Source organism: Haemaphysalis longicornis, unplaced genomic scaffold (assembly GCF_048455015.1).
Source record: "Haemaphysalis longicornis isolate Haplotype H1 unplaced genomic scaffold, Haemaphysalis longicornis Haplotype H1 scaffold_2, whole genome shotgun sequence".
NCBI classification, from domain to species: Eukaryota; Metazoa; Arthropoda; class Arachnida; order Ixodida; family Ixodidae; genus Haemaphysalis; species Haemaphysalis longicornis.
In genome coordinates this window covers 42,263,731-42,280,163 of record NW_027526295.1, presented here as the reverse complement: position 1 = coordinate 42,280,163, position 16,433 = coordinate 42,263,731, and positions in this window count along the sequence as shown.

Below are 16,433 nucleotides of genomic sequence, written 5' to 3'. Positions count from 1 at the left end.
TTGCAAACGTCCTCACCGTCGAAATCAGCAAGACATATTTCTAGATATTCAAGCACAGATTTGTCGTTAGCTCGTGAGTAATGTTTAACGTAAGAAGCCTAACTTGAGAAAGGGTACATAGCAACAATTGTTTTCTTTAAACATGCATCTAATCAGGCCTTAATAATGGCCGTGATGTCTTAGGGAAGCATAGGGAACCAGATTTAAGGTTGTGCTCACATTGATATCAAACCCATTCAAACGATTTTCAAAAATGACACACATTGGTATAGACCGCAAAAAATGAAACATGGCAATAATGCATTACTGCAAATAATGCATGGCAATAATGAGAATATCCAGTGCTTAAAAATTATTGCGATGAGAAAGAGGTTATCCTCTTCTGAAAAATAAAAAAAAGACTTTCAGTGTGATATAAGCATCTAGAAAAGGATGTTCTCCCATCTATTCTCTAGCGGTAGATTGTTACGGAGAGGAATACGTGCAAATGAAGGTGTATTTCACACACGCATGCACAGGGAAGCGAGCACCGCGTTTGACCTAGCACGAACCTCTTCTTCTTCCCCAGCTGAGCCCTAGCACATGTCCGCAATGTTTGGGGCTATGTACTGCCATTTCGTTCTTTGGCTGCTGACACACTGTAACATAACCCCCGCGGCAAAAAGCGCCGTCTCGGTGCTTCCTAGGGCGATGTTGTGCGAGGGCGATGGTACGGCTTGAGGCGGGAAACGTGGACAATGTCTGTTTTGCCGGTGCCAAGGTGGTAAGTTGGCGAAGGGGCGGCTTGAGAGATTTCGTAGGTGACGGGGGTCACTTTACGGACCACATGGTAGGCCACACTGCTAATTTAAAGCGCAACAAATTTACACAAAAGACGAATGACACAAGGACAGGCGCTATAGCGCCTGTCTTTGTGTCATTTGTTTTTTGGCTAAATTTCTTGCGCTTAAATTAGCAGTATGGAATACCAACTAGCTCGAACCCTCACGTTGTTGAGTCACATGGTAGGGTCCCGTGTAAGGGAACAGCAGCTTTTCAGGGAGCCCCACGCGGCGGGACGGCGACCACAAAAGAACAAGAGACCCAGGTGATTACTGGAGGTCTCGGTGCCGGGATTCGTAAAGCGCCTTTTGGGAAAACTGCGATGAGCAGAGGCGAGAGCGGGAAACCTGTCCAGCATGGTCGGCACGGTCAACTGCGGCTCGGGCATAATCGGAAGTTGGAACTGAAGGCGACAAGAAAATGTCAAGTGGCAAAACAAGCTCGCGACCGTAGAGCAGGTAAAAGGGAGAATATCCAGCGGTGTCGTGACGGGATGAATTGCACGGAAATGTAACGTACGGTAACAGCACGTCCTAATCACGGTAACACCACGTCCCAGTCTCTCAGTGAGACCATTCGTAGGGGGGTGGTAAGAAGTCGCGATCGTGTGTTGCGTCGAGGAAGCACGAAGAATATCGGCGACAACGCGAGACAAGAAATAGCGGCCCCGATCAGTAAGCAGCTGACGAGCAGCGCCATGATGAAGGATGGCGTCTTGGGGAAGAAAATCGGCAACGTCAGAGGCACAGCTGGTGGGGAGAGCGCATGTAATTGCCTATGGTGTGGCGTAATCAGTTGCGACCACAATCCACTTGTTGCCCGAACTGGATACCGGGAAAGGACCAAGGAGATCGACGCCTACACGAAAAAATGGTTCGGTGGGTATGTCCACTGGTTGGAGAAGGCCTGCTGGGCATGTCGTAGGCTTTTTACGGCGTTGGCAGAGGTCGCAAGAGGCCACATAACGCCATACAGAGCGATAAAGGCCTGGCCAGAAGTAGCGACGACGCCCACTGTCGTAGGTGTGGGAAACTCCGAGGTGGCCTGCAGTGGGTGCGTCATGGAGTTGCTGGAGAACGTCCGAGCGCAGACGTTTAGGATGGACATGAACCAACTCTGGACCCTCGGGGCGGATGTTGTAGCGATAGAGGACCCCATTGCGTAACTTAAAAAAGAGCAGTGAAGGGTCGTGGGAGCCGGAGTTGAGATGGTTCATAATTGCCCTGAGACATGGATCACGGCGCTGCTCGTCCCCAAGGCGTAACAATTCCGTTATGGCGAGCACACTACTTGAGTTTCTCGAAGCAGCAACGTCGGGGTTGTCAACCGGGTAACGGGACAGGCAATCGGCCTCTTGATGCAAGCGGCCGGACGTATAAACCATGGTGTACGAATACTCCTGCAGACGCAGAGCCCAGCGACCTAGGCGTTGTGTATTATCTTTCGAGAAGAAAGCCAACAGAGCCATACTTATTAAATCAAGTCATGTGTTTTTACAAAGAGTGTATTTTGTTCTGTGCAATGAAGTACACAAGCTACTAGAAAGAGACCCTCGGCCTTAACCAGTCCAGAGGAGACCCCTTTTTTTTAAAGCATTTCCTCTTGTGCGGGGTGCACTCATCCACAGAAGGAGAGCCCAATACAAAATTTGACTGAGCAACATGCGTGGCCGCGGATTATTCGGAGACGGTAGTGAATGTTGCAGTGCTTAAACGCTCCCCCGGCGCGGCCAGCATTGCTTATGCCTTTGCACCAGATGCACGATACGCATGCAGTTTCGACGTGGTAGCAAATTCGGGTTGAATGTACGTTTTTGGTGCTACTGATACACATGCCAAAATATTTATGCGATTATCCAACAACATTCACTGCACATGAGGGGCTTGCGAGTGCGACGACAATTTCAGCAATCGTGCCCTCAATCTGAACGCAGAGAGCCTTGTTTGTACCAGTGCACTTGACTGAGTGACCGGTTTGAAAAATGACAATTCCTGCAGTGCAGTGTAGACTGCAATGTGCTTCGGCTAAAAGTTACCTAAGGCGTACCACTCCAGTCCAGGTACGACAAATGATGCGAAGTACAATATCGCAATTCCTTAAAAAGAACTACCCACAAAAAAAAGAAAACATAACTGTGGTGAACTCAACCTGGAGCGGTCGGCAGCGCGTATTGGCGATCGGTTGTTGCGAGCAGCAAATTGTTTAGCCAACGTAGCAGTATGATCCTACTTCGCTCAACAAAAAGCCTACAAACGGCCCAAACACTAGGGCTCTTCGATTTACAGACTCGAATTCACCGCGGATATTCCGCGGGAGTCCGAGGATTCGCCGAAGCCATAAGGATACACAAGAAAATCGAATGACTGACTGCTTTCAGGGAATATGCGGTGAGTACGGGTCTTCAAATCGAACAGCCCTACTGTTGCTACTCCCGCACGCAATATCCGCGGTCGAAAGGCTGATCTATGTGACCCTCAAAATCAGTCTATGTAAAAAACATTAGGGCTAACCGGCGACGCAAACGTCTAACACGAAACGGAACAGTCCTGCCCTGTTAAATACAGAAGTAAAGTGGGAAAAGTAGACTAGTCACTTACCTTAATCGACAGGTGGCATATCTTCGTCGAAACAATAATTCAATGTCTCCAACACGGCCACAACAAAGCCACGCGACAAGCGTGTACAACATGGGGCTGGATTGAGCAGTGGAGTACGGGGGCCGGGGTTTCGGTTTCGGCTGTGCTTTTGTTTTTTTGTAACGCAGTTCATTCAAGTCGCGAAGTGAACAAAATGCGTCGAAACAAATTCTGGCTGAACATAGACACATAAAGCAATGTAAGTAGAAAGATCAGATTGCCATACCCAGCAAAACGTTGAGTTCGTTGGGCTATCCTATCTATGAGCATGTTGTGCAATAAACCTCTGACATCATTTGGGGAAATCACTTTTGGTTAAAAACTACCAAGAACAGGCACACTTCCCGTTTAAAGAACAATCATGTGCTGTCGGCGCAAAAAAAGTTAAAAAGAAACTGATCCACTGAGGATCGAACCACCAACCTTTGCAACAAAAAGCGAGCGCGTTACCAATGCACCAACGCCACCTTTTTTATTGCCATACTTTTACACAGCACTTGAACCAAAGAAAGAAAACACAACAATGATAAAAACTGCTAGCCAAAACCCTGCTGGCAGAAAACGGCTAAAATTGCTTGAGGTCCGTTGGATTCTCCTTCATGGACAGCCACTCCGGAGGGTAAGGTTGAGTCCTCCAGACTGCGATCATAATTCGCATAGAATCAACGTCACGATGACGAATCGCTATACGCGACTTTCAAATGCCGTGCAGGGCCAGGACTATGACGATGTCTTATGGTACCTCGTTGTCACTTTCAATGGGTAGGAACCTGATCCCATGTGCGTCCAGAGGGAAGTCATTTTTTAAGGTCCGCTGAAGCACGTCCCAGAAACAAACTCCGTCCCAGCACTGGAGGAACACAAGTTCTACTGTCTCGGGTTTCTTTACACAGGTAGCAGTCAACCTCCCATTGAAGGTACAAACCCTTCTCTTTCTGCCGCGTTTTTACTGGGAGCACGCCCCACTGCACCACCGCCACAAACGGAAAGGGCCCCCGTACAAGCGGCATTTACTTGGCTTCTCTAGCTGAATCGCCAATGAATACACAAATATTCTCAGTTATGTTTACTGCTTCTCGTATATAACCCATTCCGGCAGTCATACCGCTTCTAGGGCACGCACCGGTCTCCAAAACGAGGCTCAACTTGAGCCGTGTAGCCAGCTATCTCAACCTAAAAGAGATATCGCAGATCCCCGTTCTCCCCGACGAAAGCCAACGTAGCTATGAGTGAAATGGCATGCGCGCCCGGAATGAAAATTGTGTTGTGTAATAATACTGGGGTTGGATCTGTCTCAAGGCAGCTGATTACAACTAAGGAGGATCGGCGAAGCACTATACCCGTAGTCTGCCGCGTACAATTTAAGCCATGCCACGGACGGTTCCTTCCGCGGGCTCAGCCCGCGTTATATGAAAGCTCGGCGAAAATGAACACGTATGGTTTGACCCTGTCGCAGCGAAACAAAGCTGCCCATGTTTTCAACGTAAGGGTCGGCACTGCCCCCTTACACCAAAAACGGTGAATAATGGGAATACACTTCGATACCAGCACTCCAAGTTCTGGCTTAGAAACAAGAAGCGCTAATCAAAGTAGCTTTTCTCTAATATGACAAGTTTTCAGCAGCAACTTGTCAAAAAGGCAGTTATTATTTTTTTTAATTCCCAATGCCACCGCTATGTTTCTGTTAATATATCAGTCCTTCGCTATCTAATAAATTTTGGCTTGCTGCCAGCATTCGTTCAGAAAATGCTTTTCCATTATGAATACAGCCGTCAAATTTGCCGTCACGCCAACATCTGCCGTCATTGCGGGGTGCCTGCCAAGTTTTCGGCAACACCTTTTCAAAAAGGCAGCTTTTGTAATTTTCTCGGAACGGTCAATGCCACCGCTATGTTTCTGCTATTACAAGCGCTTCGCTGTCGTATGAATTTTCGCTGTCCGCGGTCATTCATTCAGAAAATGCCTTTCCATCATCAATTCAGAAGTCAAGCTCGCCGTTACGCCAACATCTGCCGCCATTGCGCCGCAAACCTGCCAGCACCTTCCAGCGTCACCTTACAGCAGCTTCCATTACAGTTTCTTACGTACATAAAGCTTTTCGAGACCACCATCAAACGCAATCAACCTTGCCAGCAATGAATCTTGATGGTTGGTTGATGCAATTTTCAACAGGGTTGTTGTGGAAAATTCTTCAACAGTGGCGTGATTGATAGAATTTTTAATCTAAACTGCCACACCTCCGCGTTGTTTATTTTCGCGACACAGGTGCTCAAACGGATACCCAGGCAATAAGTGGGGTAGGTCATTTACGGTTAGCCATCTTGCTGTGAGTAGGATATGGTCAAATTCTACACTTAGCATTTGAAGTATTGTGGTCATTTCTTCTTGCTTGTTTCTTATGTTTCCGCAGTTTATGGGAAGAGGCGATAGGCTGTTTTCTGATGGAAATGTTTTGTTGAAGGTCGAGCACTTTAATATGGGACCTCGTCTTGACAGTACGTCATCTTGCTACTCAGTCCGCGTTTTACATGGTGGTTCATAGGCGATTAGGAAGAGCTCTCGGCCATATCTTACTGATTTTTTCCGAAGTAAGCAGGGACAGCAATGCGGATAGCCGGCGATTTTTCCAGTTTGCGAGCAAATATTTTGCAATCAGCCATCCAGACAAACTTCCATTGTGCCTTTTTCTTTTTCTGTACTGCAAGCCAAACAGTCTCTTGTTCTGCTGTCTGAGATGCTCGTTCACGAACACTGTTTTGCCAGGCTGAAAGCCGAGAGCGGTGCTGTTTGCCTTCTTTTTCCTCCATTTTGCTAGAACAGCATTGCGCTTGCTTCTTCGTACGAATCGAACAATGATGTTCCGCTTCCATAGCTTCGCCGAAGCTTGTGATCGTTTTCTTGAAGCCCAAGCTCTGACAAACTTGGGAAAGGTCAGGGACAAAAAGAAAGAGCCACACGCAGACCTTCCTTTCAAGACAGCTCCCACATGCTTTTTATGTAGAAAAACTGGGCACAGCGCGCACAACTGCAGAGTATTAGGCGTGAACATCCGCTGCGGAAGTTGCGGAAAACAAGGGCATCACGCAGACAGCTGTCAGTCTACGCCTCCTCGTCACGACAAACCGCAAGAGCACCACGGGAATAAAGACACATTGACAGTAACAGATTCCCAGCGTAAAAATCAACGCCAGCTCCAAAGGAAACGTGCTGCAGGGCGTATTCCAGTTGTAACCGGTGACATCTACGGACAACAAGTTTCCGTTCTGAGAGACACCGGCAGCAACGGCGTCATTGCGCGACGAGACCTCGTCCCTGATAGTTGCCGTACAGGCCGTGCATCAACCGTCCGTTTTGTGGACAACACCACAAGGAGACTTGAAGAGGCTTCCATCCACGTGGATACACCATACACCACTGGAAAATTCCTGGCCCAATGCATTGCTGATCCTCTGTACTACCTGACACTTGGAAACGTACCAGGCGTTAGTGATTCGAACAGTCCTAACCCTTCATGAAAGCCACAGCAACCAAAGCATCCACTGAATCCAGCGGTGCTCGTTGGCGAAGCACGTTTCCTTCGGCCGACGAGAACACCAGCCACATCCATGACAAGGTACAGCTAAACCGACAAGCAAGTCCCATCATGCTCGCCCGTGTTACAAGAAGAGAGATGCGCCAACAGCAGCAGCTTGACAAGTTGCTAGAAAACTGCATCAAGATGGCAGCGACAAAGTCCTCTTCCGATAAAGAGAACTCCCGCAGGTTTGTTTGCCAAAAGGGACTATTGTAGCGTCGGTACTCCTTGCCGTGTGGCCGCCCCATTCAGCAACTTATTCCGCATGGTTTCAGAGAAGCGGCCCTGACGAAGGCTCATGAATGAGTCTCAGATCATAATCGGTTTTTAAAAACAACTTAAAGAATCTTCCGGGAGTTTTCCTGGCGAAACATTTACGCTGACCCCCGAAGATTTCTTAGGACCTGTCAGCCATGCAAGACGGCAAATCCGAAAATCGAGGTCGGCATTGCTCTTTTGAGAAGGATGCCTACTGTTGGCCTGTGCGTAACAGAAAGTCTGTTTTCAGGCAAAACGACAAACCCGTAGCGCACACACATGCCATGACGAACAGAAGCATCTGGGCTCTGAGGTCCACATTGTTAACCTTGTTTTGGCATCCCGGCCACGAGGTGTTGTGGTGTCCAGATGGTGCTTACCGCCGGTTCGCGAAATCTGTTGACTGTGCGAACAGTGTTTTTGTTTTATTTTCCTGCACCAACCTTCGCTCACTGGTGTCTTCTGAAAGTGTGTGTGTGGCGTCACCCCAAAACTCTTTCTAAACCCGGGGGTAATGTAATGGGCTCCGTGAAGGAAACAGGAAAAGAAAACAGCGGAAGGAGACGAGGCCAATCACTCGCCAATGGGTATGCGTCTCCAGGGAAGAGGAAGACGAGGAGGAACGAGACGGGGGATCTTGGGCGCACGAACGTTCATGGTGCGCCTGCGTAGAGCTGCGCACACACCTATCGAAGGCGCCCGTGCGACCGCGCCGGAACATCGCCAGGTACCTCTTGGCCACCAACCGGATCCGCTACAGCACCGGGCACCAGCGCCGGGATAGCTCTCCTGCCATTCTTGCTGCGAATGGTTGCTCCACCCTCCGTTCCGGTCGCGTGGGACCATCGAGCCACTCGCCGCCGAGTCACAACGGACTACATGAGTGAGGCTGTTCTGGTGTTCTCTACGCTTGCGAATTGGCACCGAACTGCGACAGGGGAGGACTTCGCGACGCGACCTCTCCCTTGGTGTTGCATTCAGTTAACTTCTCAATTTTGTTCTTGTTTTTCCATCGCGTTTCGCATCCCTGCTTTCCCGCTATGTGCAATATACTGCATCTAAGCTTCACCTTCGTGTTGTGGCTTCTGTCGTCATTGACCCCGTGTGCACGTCTCCTGGTTTCCACTACCGAACCCTGAGATCATCACACTTTACTTTCCTTTCGAACCTTCATCTTCCCATTATCTTCCCTGTCAAAGTGCAAACCTGGTTACTAGTTCGAGTTCAGGACCAGAGTAAAGACTCTTAATTTAGTGCGTCTGGTGACCATTCATATATATTCAGTTGTGACCATGAAGAAACAAATATATATGATGGCTTCTCTGTAGAAATCGGCATGATAAAACAATTGTTTAAGTTTCAATAAGGGTGAAAATTGAATACCTCTAATGGGTTGTGGTTTTCGGAGGCATTTTATATTCTAATAGTTCTGTTGCACTTTTCGGCAGATAATGCCTTCATCAACGGCGGGTATGTTCCCGGTGTTTCCCGTGCCTTTGGCAGAGAATGGAAATATTTTAGGCGTTTTTTCGGTAATAGTGCCAGAGTGTCCCTAATTGTGCTGCGAGCGCTGCCGCCTTTGCTCAAGACGAGTGTTTGCGTTTTTATATGTTGAATCATACTACTGTGCTCCCACAACAGCGCCTTTATCATTTGAAAACTTTATCTGTAATGCTTTTAGCGATCGTTGTACTTGCTCGTTTACCTTTCCTTCGCACAAAAAAAAATCTGCGCAGGCTCACCTGCATGAAGCCGAGAGCGCTGATGTTAACCGCCAAGCTGCATGGCGTTGGTTAATAGCAAGGCTAAGCTTCAAACAACTTCTTGATCCAAACTTCATAAAGGATTGACAGCGCATAAACACGACGACACAAGGAAGAGAAGACAGGACAAGCGCTGAACTACAACTGATTTTCTATTAAGCTTGAAGGTATTTTTCTCGGCAAAAACCCGCAAACCAGAATTTCCGTTTCGTGCCATTGTCTCGGAGAACGGTGCATGGCAAAAGCCCCTTGCGTGATTCTTGCAGCCAAAGCTCAAGCTTTTAGTTATTGACGATCCCTTTATGATCAAAAACTGTGATGTCTCGGAGAACGGTGCATGGCAAAAGCCCCTTGCGTTATTCTTGCAGCAAAAGCTCAAGCTTTTAGTTATTGACGATCCCTTTATGATCAAAAACTCTGACGAAGTATTAGAGTTTTTAAAAGCCAACGACGAAGGGCTTTTAGCGTTTTCAATCGATATTAAGGACCTTTTTTATTCACTCCCCCTGAAAGAGCTTTTAAACTGCGTTCAAAGCGCAATTGACAACCACGGTGTTGTGGGCTACCAGAACTCAGCTGGTATGATGGATGCTGCCTTTTTAGAGCCTTTAAACTTTTACCTTACTTCAACGTTCATTTCATGGGAAGGGGGCACGTGCATTTAAAAACACGGGATCTGCATCGGGTCATGCATCGCACCTATTTTGAGTGATTTGTTTTCATCCTATCACGATCGTGTTTTAAGTGAGCATTTATCTGGGTCGAATGTGAAACGACCTTTTAGTTATGTCGATGACTACCTCGTAGTTTTAAACTGTAAAAGTGTTAACTTTGACGATTCGGTATCCCGTGTTTTGGCGATTTTCTATGACTGTCTTGCGCCTTTGGAATTGACGCATGAGGTTCCACTGGATGGTTCTCTCAAGTTTCTAGATATGCTGTTTAATTTTACTCAAGAACATGTTTGTTGGATGTACGAGCCCCTTGCGTCAAAGCCGCTACTTCCTTATTCCTCCAATCACACAAAACTGGTAAAACGGGGCATTGTTAAGTCTTGTCTAAAAAAATTCGTTTTTGAAGTCATGTGCACATTCAGCAGAAAAAAGCTTCATGGCTCAAATCAAACGCCTGATCTCTGCTGGGTACCCACAACATTTGCTGACCGCAGTGGCTCGTGACTTACTAAGGGAGTTAAAACGTGGTGACCAGTACTGCCCAGAGATAAGGCGAACGAAAGAAAAATTTGTGGTGGTTCCTTATATGCACAGGGTTGTGCATAACCTCAAGAAGATTGGCATGCGCGCAGGTGTTGATGTAATTTTCTCTGCTCCCAACAAGCTTTCGAAGCTGTGTCCGATGGTGGATGGCGGTGGCAGAGAAAAAGGGGGGTGCTCGAAGAAACACCGGGAACAATTTGTTGAATGCGATGAAGGCGTTATCAATTCTCTCCCGTTGGATTGTGGAAAAACCTATTTCGGCCAGACGGGCAGATGCCTTAATGATAGGATGAGAGAACATAAAAACCTCGTAGAAAAGACGATTGTTTCGGGCCACCTAGCTGCGCACTGCAAAGATTGCGCCTGCGTGCCGCTATTTGGGGACTGCTCAGTCATTGCTAGAGGGAAGGACATACATACACGGGAGGTTATCGAGGCCCTCGAGATTGAACGTCTTCATAAAAATCGCGTCAGCAGACCATCTGTTGCAGTATCAGAAAAAGAAAAACAGTATCTGGTGCAACGAGCGTAGAAGGCGGGGCGCGTCATAATTGTTTGTTATATTTTTTGGGCCTCGTGATTGGGTGTGTCTTTGTTTATATGTCTTTCATGGCGAAATAAAAAATCAGTTGTAGTTCAGCGCTTGTCCTGTCTTCTCTTCCTTGTGTCGTCGTGTTTATGCGCTGTCAACCCTTTATGATGCTACACCAACTAGCCCACCAAGCCATCCTCGTGAACTACATTCTTGATCCAGCTCATTAATTCCTCTTCGCGCCGAATCACCTTTGCGGTTTTCCAGTGCATGCACCATCTCCGGGAATCTTTCGTTGCTATAGAATTCCGAGCAGTGTCACGAGGGGTGCCGGAACCACGTGTTGTGTTCACGGGGTATTTTTATAACCTGTAGCACTACTGAAACAGCCGAAATTTGCCATAAAAGAAAGAATGTAATTTGACTTATATATTGATGTTTTGCCTCGCATGAACGTATGGTTTTCTGTTTGCGGAAAAATATAGACAAGTATAAACATTTCCCCCAGATTTAGCAATTGAGAAAAGCTATGCCTGTTCAAGTGTCCCTTTCAAGTAGCTCTTCGATTTTCTGCGTGTGACCTTGGTGATTCCTCTCCTCCTGGCCATGCTGTGCTTCTCCACATTGTCGAGTTCGCGTTATCAGAATTTATAACAGCTTCGGCTAAAAAATGTTGGTACTAAAATAACATCCCCCTTAAATTTTTACAAAAATATGGAGAACTTAGAATTTTTTATAATGGACGAAACAAAGATACGCTTCGTTGACACGAGTTACATGGTCATAAAAAACTGGCTACCATTTCTGAACCGTATCACAATTTTTATGGTGTCGATGAGATAGGAGATAAGGTACCTAGGTCTGTGAAAGTATTACAGCGTATGAAGCATATTGTTTACACACTATAATTTTCTTGTTTTAATTTTGAAAACACTGTCACAAGTTCGACCAGAAAACAAGGGTTGCTTTTCAAGTGTAGAGAGTGTTTCTGGATTAATCACAAGCTAGCGCTTTCTTGTGATGGATAGACGTCTGGTGTAAATAGTAAAATGTAGTAATTCGTGAAATATTAATTCTATTGTGATACCGGTATCATAAACATTTTTCTAAGTTTTGTTCATGGTGTTGATTACCATGGAGGTAAGATATCTAAAGTATTCTCTAAACCTTTCGTGAGTACATGCTCACACCGAAGTCAAAATGTGTGGCCCTATTTGGTTATTCCAGCTTGCAGAAACCCTCTCACTCCAAAAACATTGAATTACGGTGAACATATTAGAACGACTCATTTTTAATCTAATAGTAGGCTCACTGCAATCAGAATTCCTAGTCATTAACAAAGCAGTGACAGTGCGATGCGAAGAATGAGGAGTTAGACTTCTAGGTGTTTTTTATATGCCTGTTTAGGCTGGACCTAATCACAGCCGAAAATTTTCCATCCTATTTTTCAGCCGGCCATAATGTTGGTGCTTATTGTTTTATACACGGCTGTCCTTATCTCTAAGGTGAGTGCTCGTGTGGGTAAGTTTAAATTAGATTAAATGTACAAAAATTGAAAAGTGATGTGTGTAATGAACAATAGCAGACATTTTATAATTTTGCCATTGGAATTGAAAGTGCCAAAGGGAATTTACGAAAACTGTTAGCATACAATATTATTTTAGCGTTTTCTTACGACAGATCAATATTAAAAAGGAAATCCCAACGCATAATTCAGCCTTCCTAATGTCAAACATAATATGTTAACCTGTACTATAGCTGCAGTTGTGACGAACTGAAAATGTTCATTGTATTCAAATATGGAGTTCCCATTAATTTTATTCAAGGCTGCGCCAGCCCAAATAGTTTGAAATCTTTTGTTCAAAGTGCAGTAACATTTCTTCTTGATTTATTTTTAACAGCACTCCACCGTCCGCATAAATTCCGAAAACTATCATAGAAACTTCAATGTATGTAAAATTAGCCTAATGACCCACATCACAGGCGTAACCTTTATTGTCAATGGTAAACGGAGAGAAACTTTGCCCTTTTCCTTAAGTGCGCAATACTTGAGAGATATTGGAGGAGTGAGTAATCAATCAGTGACTTACCATATATCATGTCCATGATGAATAATTTCTACAAGTTTTCTGATTAAGCGCAAGTAGTCAAATATACAAGGAAATATCGACTTAACAAATAGGAAGGTGCGTAAGCTAGTTAGCGGTGTTTCTAAGGTACTGCCGATAGAATAGTTCTGCCTTGAGACGTCTGCTTTACACATGATACCAAGAAGCCTCGGTGGGATGAGTTGTGCAACAGAGGTGGTAGCGATACAGGCTGATAAGTCTGGTCCTAGGTTCGCCGACATACCAGAGGTGCTGTGTTACATTTCGAGAAGAGCTTATCTGTGGCATACGCGGCTTTTTTTTCCAGTGTTCTGGTACTTTGCCGAGGCCTAGTTATCTCCGGTGTGGTTCTTGATAGGGTGGGGCGTTCGTATGATCGGCATAAATGGGATAGAGACCGGTCGTTAGAAGAAATGATACTCTAAATGTTCTCTACCGCCCTCAAACGTTCGAGAAAGGAACAGGGGCGCATAATATTCAAGGGAATATGATTGAGAAGTTTTTTTCACCCTTGACAGGTTGGGGACGCAATATGATGTGAAACGCGAACAGGTTTGTAGCTAGAGTTTCTGCACCTAACTGCTGTAAGGCCTTGGAGCATGGGATCGCATGGTACATTTTCTTAGCTTTTTGACGCCTAGGGTAAGAATTTTGCCGCGTTCGGGTTTGCAAGGCTACCGATTACCTGTTGGTTTATGTATGGAGGAAGGTGTTGGCTGGCTGAAATGTTTGGAATCATATGTTGGCGTGGTGTTAGTTCCTAACTCGGAGATTAGCATCATTTCGCGAGTGCTCAATATGTTTTAACAGCTTCGTCTAAAATTCGGGGAGGGAGATCAAGCCTGTTGATGTAAAGGATTTGGTATGATTTGGGATTAGCTTCATGTCGGCATGGCGCGACCGGGAGAGATGGTGGCTCCTTCATGAATTTTGCTAAAACTGACGGAAATAGACGTTAGGATTTCGTCATAGAAATTCCGAAGCAGTTTGTGAGGTAGTTTTTTCCTAAACTCTTGTTTTAGGAAACGCGGAGGCGTTGAAAGTGTAGTTCTTGAATAGGAAAGGGATGTTTGAGTAGGAAAGGAATGCACAGGCGTCGTTCGTTACTAAACGTACCGTATATATTCGAAAACAATATAAACATAAAATTCTCGTACAACTGCGATTCTACAAGCGCTGGCAAATCTATGTTCGGTCACGTTTTATGGAACTGCTTTGTTTTTTTTTTCAGATCATAGAGGCGATATGCCGTCGTGAGGGTAATGAAGGAAGATAGGCGTTAAGTATAAAATACTTTTACCAAGATGTGTGGGTAGTAATTTTGGAAACAAATGGCAGTGGATAAGGACGCGATGAGTTCTTCGCACCTATTGTGGGCGTGATTGGCCTAGCCATGCGGCCCCAGCGATCGTAGGTATAGTGTTATGCCTCAGGAGAAAGAATTTCGGGGATACATATAGTTGTGTAGTGGCGGAATACTTGGAAGACCAGCGAAGACACAGTGTATTAGTTCACGCTTTCAGAGCACAGATGCAGGCAGGCCTATTTGCGGAAGGTAACTACATAATAGCTAGTCGTCATCCGGCCTAAGGGCATTCTTATCTTCTTGGTGGATACATCTAGAGGCCCGATTTCGGATTCCCTTGCCAATGCGTCTAGCCAATTTTGGTCTGCTTGTTGAAGAGCAGGGGCATGGTTTGTAATAGGGTTCTCAGTCAGAAAACGCTATCAATGACAGCATTGACTGTTTTTAACAACAGAGCTGTTTAAGCTCTTGGTTGGTTTGGCAGCGAACGGGCAGAATAGAAAAAAATGACAAGCGTATCTGAGTGTGTATCTCGCCATCTTCCTTGTAACATAGAACGTACCGACCTGGGTGATTGGGCAGGACTCGAACCTAACAAGGTATACGGCGCCCGCTACACAATGCTCTAACTTCGGAAACTTAAGCATTTGAATAGATGAAAGTGCATATTATCAGGAGCGAAACAAGGCTTCGTCGTCAATAAACAGAGACCTATCAACTACTCCTGGCGTCCCATACCACATTTATATTGCTAAGACTTCCGTAGTTGCCACTGCAGCCAAGCGGATCTCTGATTTGAAATGCGAGTGACGCGCCCGCTTACAAGCGTGGCCTTCTCTTTTCTGGTTCTTCTACGCGTAGTTTCGCTTTCAAAAAAAAGTCTACAGCACAAAAAAGCCTCATTGATGACATACGGCTGCTGCAGAACTCTCTCAACCGCTGTGCTGCACACATGGGGGTAGGTAAGACGATACGACATCTGGAAGCCTGATGAAAAGGCTGCTCATCAGGGAGCGTGCCGCGCTAGGAGCTGAGAATGAATTCGGCCACGACGAGCTGAGGACCCACAACCGCTGTGGGAAAGTGTGCTGTTGAGAAAATAGCGCCACCGACAAAATCATCCGCTTACCGAGTGATGAACATTCAGCGTCAGCTCCCTCCATTCCTGGGCATCGGGAAGGGCTACTTTCAGCAAGAGTCGTTTTGCTGTCACGTCAAGATACACCGTTGTGCAAGGTGGCTTAGATTGCTTTGATTATCACCAGTGCGCAAGCCATTGCCGTTTTATGCTTAGCCCGACCTCCGAAGCCGTATGTTTCTTGGAAAGTGGGTGTTGCCAAAGTCACCGTGAGGGCAGCTCTGGGGGTATTGAAATTTGTTGGGACTAGGGTGGAAGACGGTCGGGGTATACGACTCGTCGCTCAGAGTGATCCGACGCAGACAAGCCTGCCGTGCTTAATATCGGATTTGGTGGGGCAACTTCTGTACAGTGGAACGGACATTTTCCAGGGATTCTCAGGTGGGCAGGCCAGTCGGTAATTTAGAAGGTAGGAAGGACTTGAGCACTGAGACCATTCAAAGGATGTTTCACCAGCTCACGACTGGTGGCTCGCACGTTGTTGCGATGCCAAAGGAAAAGTTGTTGGTTGTAGTTCGGTGTTTTACCGTCAAAACTTGAGTGATAGTTTATTTCTTCAGTACATGTACACAGTTCTCTGGGCACATTGCATGGTTTGCAGTTTGGAGAGGACGTGTGACTTTAAAGGTATCACTAATACTGCAGTCAGGGTGCTCCAGAATGTGCGTTTGGACGTAGGTCCTGGAGACGCCCTATTTAATTTATTTCATGTATTTGTTCCTTAAGGCCCGAAGGTATTACAGAAGGGGGGCAAATACATATAGGGAAGACAACAAAAAAGGAAAGAAAAGAGAAATAGTGACTGACATGCATCAGTGAGCACAACTAACAACAACAGCAAAACTAAAAAAAGCAGACCAGAGAAAAATAATACCAAAATACTAAATATACATGTTCAGATATAAGAAAAAAAGCACAGAAAAAGAAAAGACAAGCAAGAACAATTGTGCAGGTTCCAACTAGTAGGGATCTATATTATGAATCAGAATTGATGTACGGAGTGGTGATAATGGTCGTCCAATTTTTTTCGAAAAGATGTGCGGTCAGTGCAGGATGCTATATTGTCGGGTAGAGAATTC